The sequence below is a fragment of the Molothrus ater genome, chromosome 5, assembly GCF_012460135.2.
Source record: "Molothrus ater isolate BHLD 08-10-18 breed brown headed cowbird chromosome 5, BPBGC_Mater_1.1, whole genome shotgun sequence".
Classification (NCBI taxonomy): domain Eukaryota; kingdom Metazoa; phylum Chordata; class Aves; order Passeriformes; family Icteridae; genus Molothrus; species Molothrus ater.
The window spans coordinates 596,631-611,885 of NC_050482.2; the positions used below are offsets into that span (position 1 = coordinate 596,631).

At 57.7% G+C, this 15,255-nt stretch overlaps 1 protein-coding gene across 1 annotated transcript in view; it reads left to right on the top strand.

The window, feature by feature from the left end:
* Positions 1 to 2,140: 2,140 nt before the first annotated feature.
* The window catches only part of PPP6R2 (protein phosphatase 6 regulatory subunit 2), a 60,147-nt gene continuing 47,032 nt past the window's right edge, over positions 2,141 to 15,255 (top strand). Inside the window, exon 1 of the mRNA XM_036400299.2 lies at positions 2,141 to 2,214. The gene's annotated coding sequence lies outside the window, so the exon portion shown is untranslated. The remainder of the gene's footprint in view (positions 2,215 to 15,255) is intronic.

The window sequence follows — 15,255 nt, forward strand, 5'->3', positions numbered from 1 at the left end:
AGCTGTTGTTCCCAGTGGGATCCGGTGCCCTGTGTCACAACCAGGGCACAGAACCGTGGCCTGGGGTGTCTGTCCCTGTCCCTGCTGGGAGAGGGGAGCTGGCAGCTCCTGGCCCTGCTGCTGCCAAGCCCAGAGTTCAGCTGTATCTTAGTGTGTTCCAGAGGGCTGGAGCAGAGACGAAGGGAAGCTGTTCAAGGGTTGGAACTCTAGAAATCAGCTGGAGGAGTCAGGCTGTACAACCCCAGCCCTCCTGGGGGTGGGAATGGGCTCTGGGGGCAGCTGGAAGGTTTGGGAATTTGCTTGGATGGTTTCGTCCTGTCCCCAGAAGCCACAGTAAGCCACAAAAAATGCTTTATAAGCCCATTTCCCTCCAACAGAACGAAACAGGGAAGTGAAACTCCTGAGGTTGTGCTATTTTTTCCCACATTAATGGCCACCAACGTGCTAATTACCACACTGGCTGCTGTATAAATTCTAGGAGTCCTTCCCTTGCTGCCCTTACACTGGAAAAGTGTCCATAAATGAGGAATTTTACCCACTCGGTCATGGGGGACACTTCTAGTGGCATTTCTATGGCACAGTCCCATGGCCAAACCCCAGCATGTGGCAGGGGGTGACACAGGATGAGCCTTAAGCTCCCTCCAGCCCTGACCATTCCAGGATCCCGTGATTCCGTGCCCCCTGGGAGCAGGGCAGTACAAAACCGTCCCTCTTTTCCCGTGGCAAAGGCCACGTTTTCCCTGTAAACTTTAACCACGTGCAGGAATCTGTGCAGGGTCAAGGCCTCGGCGAGAGCAGCACGGAGCAGCTTAGTGGTAAATCTCATGGCAGGAATTCACTTTGGAATGAACGATTGGATGGCTTCCTGCTGGTTCCTGGAGGATGCTGGCACTTGGAAAGCAGTTTATCCACGAGACAAAGACAAATCCGGGCACGGCGACAGCGGATCCAGGAGCCCAGGCAGCCAGCATGACTCAGAGATCCCTGCTCCAGCCCTGGCTCCCTGCTCCCTCCGTCTCCCTTTTCCCTTCCCTTCTCCGTGCTCACCCCACATCCCTGGACACGGTGGACGCTGTCCCCACCCCAGTTCCCCGACCCCCATCTCGGGGGTCCCCCCCTTGCAGTAATGCTGGGGCCACCTGAAGGCCAGGGAGGGGCTCCCGCTGTCCCCGTGTCCCCCCAGCCGCGGGGTCCTGTCCTCGTGCTCCCCCCGAGGCCGTGACCACCCCCGGGGGCCGCAGCTCGCCCACCCCGGCGTCCCGAGGGCTGTCGCTGTCCCCTCGCCCCTGTCCCCGGGGCGGGGGCCGCCCCACCGTTCCCCTGTCCCCGCCCTCGCCCCACCATCCCCGACCCCCTGTCCCCGTGTCCCCGTGGCCATCCCAGTGTCCCCGTGTCTCGGTCCCTGTCACATCCCCGTCCCACCATCTCCCTGTCCCCAGTCCCCGCCCCGTGTCTCCATCTCCGCCCCCGAGTCTCCGTCCCCTTATCCTCATTCCCGTCCCTGTCTTCCCTGTCCCCGTTCCTGTCCCCCATCCCATCCCATCCCATCCCATCCCATCCCATCCCATCCCATCCCATCCCATCCCATCCCATCCCATCCCATCCCATCCCATCCCATCCCATTCCATCCCATCCCATCCCCATTCCCGTCCGCGTGTCCCCATCCTCGTCCCCCTGTCCTCGTCCCCATTCCGCCCCACCATCCCCATCCCCATTCCCGTCCCACTGTCCCCCGTCCCGTCCCCCCGTCCCGTCCCGAGTCGTGATCCCCGTCCCACAGTCCTCATCCCCGTCCCGCGGTGTCCGTGTCCCCATGTGCCCATCCCCATGCCCATCCCTGCCCCCGTCCCCGTGTCCTTGTGTCCGTGTCGCCATCCCCGTGTCCCCATTCCCGTGTGCCCATCTCCATGCGTTCATTCCCGTCCCCCTGTCCCCGTCCCCATCCCTGTCCCCGTGTCCCCGCGGTCCCGCCCCAGCCGCGCCCACTTCCGATAGCACCGCCCTCAAACGACCACGCCCAATACAGACCACGCCCCCTCGCCATCGGCCCCGCCCCTCTCCCCCGCCCTGAGGGATCCGCGGCGCCGCCGCCATTTTGGAGCCGCCGCCGCCGCCGCTCCGCCGCCGCTGCCCGCGCAGCCCCGGCCGGCCCAGCCCGCGGGCCCGGCCCGCAGCCCGGCCCGGCAGCGCCCGAGGGCAGCCCGGCACCCGCAGGTGAGACCCGGCTGTCACCGCCGCCCTCGCGGGTCCAGGGTCGGGGCTGGGCCCGGCGCCGCGGACTGGGCCCCGCCGCCCCCCCGGCTCCGCTCCGCTCTCCCGGAGCCGCCCCCCGAGCTCTGGGGGTTCGGTTCCGTTTGGGGGGTTAAAAATCTCTCCCGCCGAGCCGCTGTCCGGGGCTGGGCCGTGGTCCCGCCGCCTCGTTCCGTGCGGATCTGGGTTAAATCCGCCTGCTCTGCGCGTGACAGTTTCCTTTTGCCGTGTTTTGGTGCGTGCGGGGCGGGCTGGCGGGGCTGGGGGCTGGGGCTGCGGCCTCCAGGTGGTCCTGGAGCTCACCTGGCCGGCCGGGAGTGGCCGGAGCTGTCGGGAGTGGTGGCGGTGGCAAGGTCAGGGGTCAGGTCACCCTTCCTGCGACTCAGATCCCTCTCCTATGGCTCAGCGCGCACTCCCGAGGGTCTGGCCACCTTCCGGGGGTCCCGTGCCCGAGGGGCACCTCACCCCCCTGGGGGTCTGGTCCCTTTCCCGAGAGTCAGGTCCCCCTCTCGAGGTTCTTGTCCCCCTCCTGGGGGTCAGGTCAGTCCCGGAGGTCAGGTCCCTTCCGGGGGTCAGATCTCCCTTCTGAGGGTCCCCCTACCTGGGGTGTGGTTCCCCTCCTATGGGTCAAGTCACTCCCGGCTGTCTGGTCCCCTCTGGCGGGTCAGATCCCCCTTCCCAGGGCTCTGCTCCCCTTCCCAAGGGTCTGCCGCTCTTCCCAAGGGTCTGCTCCCCTTTGAGGGGGTCTGGTCGCCTTCCTGGGGTTCTGGTCCTGTTCCCGGGGGTCAGGTCCCTCCCGGGGGTGAGAGGAGAGGGATCAGTGGTCAGGGTCCCTCTCCTGAGGGTCTGGTCCATTCCCGGGGTCAGGTCCCTCCCGGGGGTCACGGGAGGGGGATCAGCCTCCCACGGGTGTCACCCTCCTGGGGACCTGCCCACCTCAGGGTGCGGAGTTTGGCCGTAAATGTCACTGTGCTGGTTTTATTAACGACCAGAAGCCGGGGTAGGAGTGGAGGCCCCGCTGGAATCACCACAAGATTGATCTGACAGGAAAGCGGCTCCTGGCAGAGGCTGGGAGGGCCCTGCTGAATTTGAGGGCCTTGTTTTGCACCAGCTAAAAAAAAAACCAAACTAGGAAGTGAAAAAGAGAAACTGAGAGAACTTGGAGGGGCCTAAGAGGTTTTTCCTCTCTTGATCCCCCGCTTAAAAATCAATGTTTTAAAAACTTAAAGGTTGTTTTCATTGTTTATTTTGTGTCTCAGAAAGGAGAAGGTGGTGATTCCAGCCCTGCCCAGCCCCACAGGTTTGAACCAAGGTCTTAGGAGCAGATTTGGGTTATAAAGCTCTGTTTAAAGCCTGATGAGAGAAGAAGCATTTATGTTTTCTCTTATTACTCTGACACTTAAAAGCGAACATGCTGCCAAAATACTTCAGTGGTAAAAAAAACCCTTGGTGGATGGTAGTATAGGGATTTCCATGGCAACCAATGGTGATCTCATGGGAAGCAAAGTTAAATTTTGGGCTGTCAGTGGGAGCACATCATGGCCTGGGCTGGCCTGGGTGACATTTGCTCGGCAGAAGGTGCTGAGGGCTGGGTAGGAACAAACCGGTCTGAAACCAAGGCTTGTTCTCTGTGCGTACACTGACATTCCTGGTGCTTTCTGTACTTCCTTTGGATTAACGCTGAAATCCACGGATGTGGGACGAGGTCCTGGCTGGCACTGGGGACAGATTGGTGCTGCAGCAGCAGGTGCCTGTCGGGCAGGTGGTGCAGGAGAGGTTCCTGCAGAACCTCACGCTGGGGGAAGGTTTGTTGTGGGATGCAGGAGCTGTGGATCATCTCCTGCTCAGCCTGGTGTTCCAGGAGCTCTGCGTGTGCTGTGGGAGGGACAGGGTGGATTTCTGACTTCACAAATTGGAAACTGTCAAAAATAATAACGACGAGGCAGCACTGTGTGAGAGCTGCTGCTCGGGGGTTTGTTACCAGGAGAAAAGTGCTCTGTGGGCTTACAGGATTTTTGGGAAGCTCCAGGCCACTGTTGGCAGAGCTTCCCTGGGGAACAGGGGGCTGGGGAGCCCAGCTGTGTTCCAGAGTGGGATCCCCCGGTCCTGATCACAGTTTCCTGGTTGGATTGGGAGACAGCTGGAGGGAATCCCATCCCTGCTGTTCCCCACAGTAAGATCCTGAGCAGGAAGGGGGTGTTGGTTTGTTAATGCTTCCTCTCCTCTTTGGTAGGGAGATATTCCAGTGTTTTCCTGTGGTGCTTTTCCATGCTCTGTACAGAGAATGCTTCATTTGAGTTTTCTGCTGGCAAAGGGGACCCAAAACTTTTCTTCCCTGAGCCCAGCAGTGGTATAGAGGAATTCCAGCATCACAGAACCATGGAATCTCCTGAGTGGGAAGGGCCCACAGGGCTCACAGATGCAGCTGCTGGCCCTGCACAGACACCCCAACAATCCCAGCCTGTGCATCCCTGGCAGCGCTGCCCAAACGCTCCTGGAGCTCTGGGGCTGTGCCCGTTCCCTGGGGAGCCTGGGCAGTGCCCAGCACCCTTGGAACAGAGCCTTTCCTGCTGTCCATGCTATCCCTCCCCTGGCACAGCTCCAGCCCTTCCCTGGGTCCTGTCCCTGCTCAGCAGAGTCTGGGGGGAGCTCGGGGCTGGGAACAGAGGGATGAGCTCTCCTGCTCTCCTTGCTGACAGCCGGGGGTGCAGGTGGAGCAGCCCGGGGTTCTGTGCTCGGGATCACGGCCGTGGATGTCATCCAGCAGGATGGTTTAACAGAGTCAGAGTGCCTGAAGGGCAGGAGCTGCAGCTCAGCTGTAAAAATGGGCAAACTGGAATGCCAGGAAATAGGAGAGTCTCTTGTTGGAGGAAATCTTGGGTTTGGAACAGGAGTAGAACAAGAATAACTGGGAAATTTGGGTGCAAATGGTGCGGGAGAAACGGGTGAGGTCGGTGAGCTGAGAGCAAAGGAGGAGCTGGGTGCTTCACTCACAGGATCAAGGAATATCCCGAGTTGGAGGGGACCCACAGGGATCATCCAGTCCAGCTCCTGGCCCTGCCCAGGAGCCCCCAAATCCCACCCTGTGCATCCCTGGGAGTGTTGTCCAAGTGCTCCTGGAGTCCGGCAGCCCCAGGGCCATGCCCATTCCCTGGGGAGCCTGTGCCAGGTTGTCAGAACTTCAGAGAACTTTACAGGGAGGAGGGTTTGTGGGAGGTCTTGTTTTGCTGGATGCAGAATTCCTGGAGAACTAATTGAGGAGTTAATAGAGTGAGTTAATGAGTGACGGCAGTGCTCAGGCCGGGCTGTCACTGAGCTCGGCCGGGAGCAGCAGTCCCTCACTCCTGGCCCTCTGTGTAGGGAACACGGCCCTGCTCCCAGTTACATTTATGGACTGCGGTGGTTTTACCTCCTTTTCATGGAAAATCCACAGATGTCGGGGTTTATTAAGGCTCAGGGAAGGAATGTGGCCTCTGTGTGACCAGGAGTAGCAACAAAGGCTCTTAAGTGTCTCCTTTGATTCAATATTATTGGAAGCAGGAGTGTGTTGTCTTTCCTGGCTGCTGCTCTGTTTCTCTACTTGAGCTTTTCTTTTTCCCTCTCTGTCCCTGTTCCTCCCACCATCCTCCCCTCACTCCTGATGGACTTCCCTGCTCCTTGTTTTGATCCTACCCAGCTGCCAGCACTGCAATAACCAATATTGACATTATTATCACTGCCTGGACTATTTTTACCTGCACCTTAACTCTGGTTTGGAAGGAAACTTGGGCAAATAAATATCAGTTATCTCAGGAAATGAAGCTTTTGCAGCCAAGCTTGAAAATACCAGACAAAAAAGGCTCAGATTTAGGTGGAATTTGAGTGCCACACATATTGCTGTTAGATGAGGTGTGGAAGTGGGAAGTTCCATCTTTGTGTTTCTTAGTGCCTGTTAGTCCCAGATGGAGCAGGGGCACCTCGAGAGTGACAGTAATAAACGTCTGCAGGGCCTGAAGCCTGACCAGAATTGTCATTTTTGTCAGGGGCGCCTTTAAACCAAACCCCACGTGGCACGGAGCCGTGACCGGGGGCTGTCACCACAGCGAGGGTGAGGTGCTGTCAGGAGGAAGTGCAGCTCCTCAGCCTGAGCTGGCAGCTCTGCAGCTGCTGGGCTGGGATTGCTCCTCCTTGTCCTTCTCAGTCTCTCTTTGCTGTGTCCACCTGTTACCTGAAAGCCGGGAGCACTCTGGGGGTGGCTGTCCCTGGTGTCACGGTACCCACACACCCCATTCCTTCCCCTGGAGCCAGCCCGGGGTGCCTGAGGACACCGGGATCATCTGGGCAGGAGGGGGAGCTGCAAGGCGTGAAGAGAAAACCTTCTGGTGAAATGGCAAAGGGCAGGGAGTCACTGGGGGCAGGCAGAGCTCAGAGCTCTTCCTTGGCCGGGGCAGAGTGAAAAGCTTCTCTGGCACAGCTTTCCACAGAATCTGCTGAGCTGGAAGGGAGCACAGGGATCACAGCTCCAGCTCCTGGCCCTGCACAGACACCCCAGCAATCCCAGGGAGGGGATTGCATCCCTGGGAGGGGAGCTCTGGCAGCCCCGGGGCCGTGCCCAGCACCCTCTGGGGCAGAGCCTTTCCTGCTTTCCAGCCTGACCCTCCCTGGCACATTCCTTGGGTCCTGTCCCTGCTCTCAGGGAGCAGAGATCAGAGCTGCCCCTTGGGATGAGGCTGCAGCCCCTGGGGACGTCTGAGCTCAGTCTCCTCCAGCTGGACATTCCAGGTGCCCTCAGCTGCTCCTTGTGTGGCCCCTCCAGACCCTTCCCCATCCCCATGTCCCTCCTTTGGATGCTCCCCAGGAGCTTTAGTTGTTTTGTATATTGAGGTGCCCAATCCCAGGAGTGGAGGTAAGGCCTCCCCAGTGCAGAGCAGGACAATCCCCTCCCTTGCTGCTGTCCCTGGTGCCCCCCGAGACAGGGATGTCCCTCCTGGCACCAGGGCACTGCTGACTCAGGTCCCCCTTGTCATCCACCAGGACCAGGTCCCTTTCCAGAGCTGCTCTCCAGTCTCCCCATCCCAGTCTGTGGGTGCATCCAGGGCTGCCCTGGTCCAGCTGCAGAATCCAGCACCTGCCTGTGTTAAACCTCACGCTGCTGGTGGTTGCCAGCCCTCGGATTTGTCCGGTCTCTGCAGGGCCTCTCTGCCTTAGGGGAGGCAGCAGCTCCTCCCAGTTTGGTACCATCTGCACGCTTCCCTGGTGTCCCCTCAGGCTGCATCCAGGTCACCTGAGAAGGTGCTGAAGGTAGCTGGAGCCAGGTGGAACTTTGGCTTTGCAGGGAAACTTCCCAGACATCTGGACTGCTCAGCTCAGGGTTTGTGTGGGCCTGGCAGTGCCCCTGCTGGTGCCTGTGCTGGGAACCTGGGGCTGCAGTGGGATTTCAGTCCTGCAGTTTGCTGCTGCTCAGAGCTCTGTGGCCCGGAGTGACACTGATGACTCCGGAGTCACTTTGATTCTGATTTCCCTGGGCAGCTTTCGGAACAGTGGCAGCAGAGCAGAGCCTGGCACTGGGAGAGGCACGGACCTGCAGGAGTGGGGATGGTCTGACTGCTGCAGCCACAGGAAGGAAGAAGGAAATAGAACACAAGAAGCTGCTTCAGTTTCAGTTTTGTGCTCGATTCCTTGTGAGGGCTGACTTGTGTCACACCTCAGAGAGCACACCGCTGGCTCTGCTGTGACATTTGGGGTTTTCTTCCGTGTGGCAGTTTCTTCTTTCCTTCCGTTCCCGTAGCCCTGCACAGCCTGCAGCTCGTTGCAGCTCCTTGCTCGGCTGTGCAGCGGGCTGGGATGAGAAGGTTGTGTTTCCTTCGCTGTTTATTTGTGTTCTCTTCCCTCGGCAGATCCCCCGGGACGCCGTTTAATTGAATTCTTTTATGTTAAGATGGATTTCTTTTCTTTGAGAAGGATAATTGAGCCTGTGAGCTCACAGGTTGCAAACTGTCCCCGTGTCCCCGAGGCAGAGGACGAAGGGCAGGGTTGCCCCGTGCCAGGAGCGGGCAGAAGGCCAGGCTGCCCTGTGCTGGCAGCGCGTCCGTGCGGGATGGCAGCGGCACGGCCGCGGGCACGGGGCCAGCGCCGGGAGCTCCGCAGCTGGAGCGCACGGCAGCGCTGGCACCGGGGGCAGCACGGGCACCTGGGAGCCAGGGAGGAGCACAGGGGCAGGGCCGTCCTGGGATTTAACCAGGGCGTGGTTGGATGGCGCTGGCAGCATCGTGGTGCAACGTGTTCCTGGTGTGGCTGTGCCTGTGCCGGGCTCACAGGGAGCAGGACTCAGACACCTCCCCTTCCTGGGAACTTCTGCTGCTGCCTCTGAGAGCCTGCAGCTCCCGATAGCAGAGGGACCTGGAGCTGCTGGAGTGAACCCAGAGAGGCCATGGAGGTGCTGGAGCCCCTCTGCCCTGCAGCCAGGCCAGGAGAGCTGGGAATGTTCACCTGGACAAGAGGAGGATCCAGGGAGAGCTCAGAGCCCCTGGCAGGGCCTGCAGGGGCTCCAGGAGAGCTGCAGAGGGACTGGGGCCAAGGCCTGCAGGGACAGCACCCAGGGAATGGCTCCCAGTGCCAGAGGGCAGCCAGGGATGGGATCTTGGCAATGAGCAATTCCTGGCTGGGCTGGGATTGCCAGAGCAGCTGGGGCTGCCCCTGCATCCCTGGCAGTGCCCCAGGCCAGGCTGGACACTGGGGCTGGAGCACCTGGGACAGTGGGAGGTGTCCCTGCCATGGCAGGGCTGGCACTGCAGGGGCTCTGGGGTCCCTCCCCACCCAAACCCATCTCATGACTCTGCACTTGTGTTTCACTGAACTTGAGTCCCACTGCTGGAAGTTCTGCCAGGCAGTTGGAATATGGGCTGAAATGTGATGGGCTTGCAGCAGTGGGGCTCCACTGGTGTTGACAGCCATGATTCTGGGTTAGGTTAAGTCAAGCTCAGCCCAGGGAATGGAATATCCAGGTTATCCTGAGAGCCCTCAGCCCTGAGCCACGACACCCCACTCCTGCTGAGCAGGTGCTCAGTCTGCACCATTTAGCAAATTGGAAAACACCAAAGGATGTTTTTTCAGCTTAGCTCTGCAGCTTGTTTCCTTTTTATTTTTAAGTTGGAAGATTGTTTTTCTTTGTGCTCAGTTGTTATTTACTTCTTCTGCATTCTCCTAGTCCTTGTTCCCTGCCATGGTTGGAATGAGGTGTTCTGTAAAGTCCCAACCCAAACCATTCTATGATTCCCTGATTTACTGTATCATTATTTAATCTTGTACTGTCCATGGTATATCCTAATTTTTCTTCCGTGACTTTCTAAGTATTTCCCCTTCCCCAACAGTGTGTTTCATACTTTGCCTTGGCTTTCCAGGGGCTGGAACCTCTCCCTAGGTTCACACCTCTGTGATGTAAATCCTTCTTTCTGAGGTTCAGTGGCTCAGGGTTCCTTTTTTAGTCAGTGGAGGAGCCAGGTGCTCATTCCCTGTCTGTGCAGGGGTCTGAAATAGCTGAGCTGTGCTGGAGAAGCGCTCGTTCCTCTCCTGCCCAGGGGATCTGTGTGACTGACTGGCTTCAGTCATCCTCAGCATGAGGAGCTGCACCTCGGGGGAGACCCAGCCTGGGCAGGGCACAGGCACAGGCACAGGGACAGGGACAGGGACAGGGACCTCCTCACCTGGGTCAGGCAGCCGGAGGACATTGGGCTGGGCGCTCCCCGGCAGCTTTTCCAACCTGAACGGTTCTGTGACTGTGAGATGCTGATGTTCAGCCATGTCCACACCCTGGGCTCTGCCCGGGGAGGCCTCTCCCTCTCCCACAGCAGGTGGATGAGTCTGCTGCTGGAAGCGGGCAGGGATTCAGAACCATGGAGATCTCTCTAGGGCCAAAGCACTGAAGCAAATCCAAGTTGTTGTTGTGCCCATGCCCAGCACAGCTGGTTTTCAGTTCTGGGAGGGGTGTGGGGCACAGCTCTGCTGCTCCTGGCATCAGGAGGACGTGGAGCTCCTGGAGCAGGTCCAGAGGAGCCCAGCACGTCCATACAGAGACAGCCTGGGAGAGTTGGGAATGTTCAGCCTGGGGAAGGGAAGGTCATGTGGAGACCACACAACACCTTCCAGGCCCTGAAGGGATCCAAGAGAGCCAGAGAGGGACCCTGAATCAGCCCTGGAGTGCCAGGACACAGGCAATGGATTCCCACTGCCAGAGGACAGGGATGCATTGGTTTAGATCGGATATTAGGAAAAAATTCCTGCCTGGGAGGGTGGGCAGGCCCTGGCACAGGGTGCCCAGAGCAGCTGGGGCTGCCCCTGCATCCCTGGCAGTGCCCAAGGCCAGGCTGGACACTGGGGACAGTGGGAGGTGTCCCTGCCATGGTGGCTCTGCAGGGGCTCTGAGGCCCTTCAGGCAGGGGGACAGGGGACAGGGTTTCCCCACCTTCTTCAGTGCCTGGCATGGGGAGGACCCAAAGCTCAGGAGAAGTTTATCAATATTTTACTGAGTTTTTTCTTTCTGCTTTAGAGAAAATTTGTTTAATTGTGGCTGGTCCTAGGCTGCTGTGTGTGACTGAGGGCTCTGGAATCTCAAGGATGAGGCAGCACAGGAGTTTCCAAAAGCTGTAAGGGGCTTTAGGGTGCCAGATGCCGGTGGGGGGTTTGGGATGGGGTGCCAGCAGTGACTGCACACCCGATTTCATGGCTGTTACACTGTAACTTCCTCTTGCAAAAGAGGCAATTTCAGGCCTTCTGTTTTTCCTTCCCTTCTGTCACCTTTGTTCTGACACATGAAATAACTGGTGCAGGGCAGTGATGTTAGTGTGGGGATCCAGTGTGTCCATGGCCTCCCTGCTCCTGCTTTGCCCTCCATTTCCAGCAGCAGCTCTCCTGGGGAATGCTGTGTCTTGCAGGAAAACAAATGGCCACTTCATTTTGGACAGGTGAATTTTGGGCATCAGCAGGAATTTCCCCATGGAAAGGGGGCTCAGGCCTTCAAAGGGGCTGCCCAGGGAGCTTTGCAGTGCCCATCCCTGGAGGTGTCCCAGGAATTCCTGGAGGTGGCACTCAGGGCTCTGGGCTGGGGACAGGGTGGGCATTGGGCACAGCTGGGACTGGATGGGCTGGGAGGGCTTGTCCAGCCCCAGGGATCCTGGGGTTCTTGGAGCTTCTTTGTGCTGCTTCCTCAAATACCTGGAAGCAAATGCTGAAATAAAGCAGTGCAGTTCCCAAGAACAAAACTGTTGAGTTATTTTTAGTTTTAGAAGAGGAAAGCAAGGAGAAGTATTGAGTGTGTGCTTGGGATTTGGATCTGTGCTGGAGTTTTCCGAGGAGCAGTGGAGTGACGCGGGGTCACCTGGTGGGCACGGGAGACTTTGGCCATGTGGGGAAAATCCTGTTGTGTAATCCCAGTTTGTTTGGAGCTGTGGACAGTGCCCTGGTCAGGAATGTGTTACTTGGGGAACAGCAGGTGGGATCACAGCAGCCAACCAGCAGGGCCAGTGCTGGGGGAAGCAGGAGGATCTCCAGGGCCCTGCTGAAAGGATCAAGGATCTCCAGGGCCCTGCTGGTTTAGATTTTGATGCTTCAGGGGCCATTCCTGCTGAGGAAATTGCTGCAATTCCTGTGGGTTGGCCCGTTCAGAGTCCTGGGGGGAATCACGGGATCCCAGGATGGCTGGGGCCTTAAAGCCCCTGCCAAGGGCAGGGACACCTTCACTATCCCAGGGGACTCCAGGTGCCACCCAAACCATTCCAAGAGAACTATTGATGATCACTTGTGCAAGGTGGATGTTCAGTTATTTTCCCAATGTTGATCCAATCTCTAGGATTCTTTAATAAGCTTGGGAAAACAAGTGTCATCCTTTTCAGTCTTTTGAAATGCTCACCCCACAGATTCCATGGGTTTTATGAGTGGTTTTGGTTATGACTGAGGGAATTCAGTCACAGTGTGAGTGACTCCTTGGATTAGTGCTCCAAGCCCAAGCTGGATGGACATTTCAGCTGGAATGCTGTCCCCTTCCTGCTGCTCCATCCTTCCTCGCTGCCCTGCCCTCCCTCCCTGCTCAGACATTCCTACAGCAGTGTTGGAAGCCAGTTTGGGGGTATGACCCAGCTGGTTATTTTTTTGCTGCTAATACTGTATGGCAGAGGAAACCCATTTTTTCCCAGCAGTGCAGGTTTAGTACCCAGCAAGCCGTGGCCTCCGATCAGGAGTGTGTCCTGCTGGTTTGGGATTCCCAGAGCAGCTTGAGCTTTGATGTTTCTTTGTCCAGGTAAAACTCTGAAGGGTGGCTCTGAGAGTTCCCAGGGATTGTTTTCCTTTCAGGGTGTTTTATGATGGATGAAGCCTGCCTCATAAATAGAGGTGAAGTGGTGCCATGGAGGGAGAACAGCCTGGTGGTGCCTTGTTCTGGGAAAGGTGTTTTACCCAATTCTGAGGAATTGGGTGAAGAGGGAGGAATTTCCCCATGGAAAGGGGGTTCAGGCCTTGGCAGGGGCTGCCCAGGGAGCTTTGGAGTGCCCATCCCCGGAGGTGCCCAAGGAATTCCTGGAGGTGGCACTCAGGGCTGGGGGACAAGGTGGGCATTGGGCACAGCTGGGACTTGATGCTCTTTTCAACCTCAGCTCCTTCTGAAGAGTCTTTATTTATTTTAACTGCAAAACTTCTTAAACTTTGCATGGACTGTGTCTGTAATGCCCTGAAAGCTTGAGGCAATGAAAATGCATTTATTTAATGTCCTGTTTGAGGGCTCTGCTTTGCTGGGGCCTCGGTTCTGGGTCCATTGAGTGGAGGAGCACTGGAATATTCTGGTAGGAGCTGCAGTGTGTGACGGGCTGGGATGTTCTGGTGCAGGTACAGCCACAAGCTCACCTTGGGAGCTTTGAACTGGGATGAAGGAGCAGGAAAGGAGCACAGCAGTTGTTTCACTGGCTCACTTGAGGCCGTGTGTTGATCAAATAGGCGTCTGTGGAACGGGCAGCCCTTGATCTCCCCGTGGGGTGCAGCAGGAAATCTCAGTTTGCAAATGCCGGCCCTCAGTCTGAGTACAAAGAGGTGTCTTTTGTAGCATCGCCTTAGGCTGCGGGCAGCAAAGATGAAAACATCCAAGGTCCAGGCAGGGCAGAGTGGGATTTCTGTGAAACGCTGCTTGTGCACCCCAGTACAACCAACACCCTGCTCGGAGATCCCAGTGTGGTCGTGAACAGGGATTTCTGTGGGGCTGGGCTGGGGTGACCCGCGAGAAAATGTCACTTGTTGCTTGGAGCAGAGGAGTAACCAGCCCTGAGCGGCATCAAAGCGAGCCAGGCAGGCCCAGAGGGAGGAGCCTGGAGTCCTGCAAGGGAGGGAAATCAACGCGTCCAGCACCCCAGGACTTCGTTTTGCTGGTTCAATATTCAAATGCAGTTGCAAATCTCACACTCAGAGGTTAATATTTAATGGGAAGCCCCGAGTCCCGCCAGGGTTCCTTGGGAGTGGTGTTGCTTCTGTGGGGTCAGCACAGAGGAGCAGCTGGAAATACCAATCCTGCTGGATTATTGCTGAAACACAGATCACAAACTGGGAGATTCCTCTGCCCTCAGAGCTGATGGGAGCCCAGCAGCTCACAGAGGTGAATTTTAGGGATGTATTGAGCTCCATGTGTGCCAACTGAGCGGGTAAAAAAGGCCTTTTTTGTGCTGTTCTGTTCCCAGAGCGTTTGGGATCCTTTTCTGCAGCTTTTTCCTGCAGCTTTTGAAGTGCTGCGGTTTCGGTTTCTTCGTGTCTGGGTGTGGAGCAGTTAATTTAAAAAGTAACATTTAAATCGAGAAGCTGTGCAAATTCTGTCTTTAGCATGGGGTAGGGCAGCAATTAGGAGGCTGCTTAACGAGATACTGGGTGAGGATAAGGTTGATGATCAAAACAAAGTACTCCTGATACCATCTCTGTTTTTGGGAGCTTCAGAGGCCAGGAAGGATTAGAAGGAGCTCTTTATTTCGGGTGCACATTTGTCCAACACAGAGGCCTTCAAGGGTTTATTGCCGGGGCAGTTTTTTGTTAAAAAGCCCAGCACAGCCCCGTTCCATGCAGAGCAGCATCCATCCCACTGTGCCTGTGGTTCCTGCTGGTGGCCAGGGAACCCAGGGTGGCCCTGAGCTGGTGGGAGGTGGGAGCTTGCAGGGGGCTGGGGACAGCAGGGGAGGCACAGCCAGGCCGGGTGCCAGGTGCTGCCCTGGGGTCAGCCCCAGCCCCTGGGGCGCTGCAGAGCTGGGAAGGGCCCTGGGGGTGCTGTGCCAGCGGCTGGGCCCGAGCCCAGGGGGCAGGGGGGGCAGCCCCAGGGTGGGCACGGCCCCAGGGCAGGGACTGTGCCCTGTGCTGGGCCTGCCCAGGGACCCCCTGGAATCCTGGGGCAGCTCCGGGCCCCTCCTGCCAGGAGAGCCCTGGAGGGGCTGGAGTGTCCAGGGAACGGAGCTGGGAAGGGGCTGGAGCCCCAGGAGGGCTGAGGGAGCTGGGCAGGGGCTGAGCCTGGAGCAAAGGAGGCTCAGGGGGCCCTGGTGGCTCTGCACAAGTCCCTGCCAGGAGGGCACAGCCGGGAACAGGGACAGGAGCAGAGGGAACGGCCTCAGGCTGGGCCAGGGCAGCTCAGGGGGGATTTTGGGGAAATTCCTCCTGGAAAGGGCTGGGCAGCCCTGGCACAGCTGCCTGGGGAGCTTTGGAGTCCCCATCCCTGGACTGGATGGCTTTGGAGGGCTTTTCCAACCTAAATGGTGCCAGGATTTTGTAATGCAAATGCAGAGATCTCTTTAATTTGTCAGATATTAAGGAATAATGAAGAAATTCATCTACATAGCTCACAAGGGGAAAACAAAAGGAGATTCTTGGCAAATTGGTGAAATATTTTGGTTGAAAGTTTATGTGTGAATTTTAAGTGTATCCCAGTGGTTTTCAATAAACAGCTCGGGCTAGGGAATGTCTCAGGGAGCTGAAGTGCCTCTTTTGGGGGTGTGTAGCAATGATGAACCGCCAGTG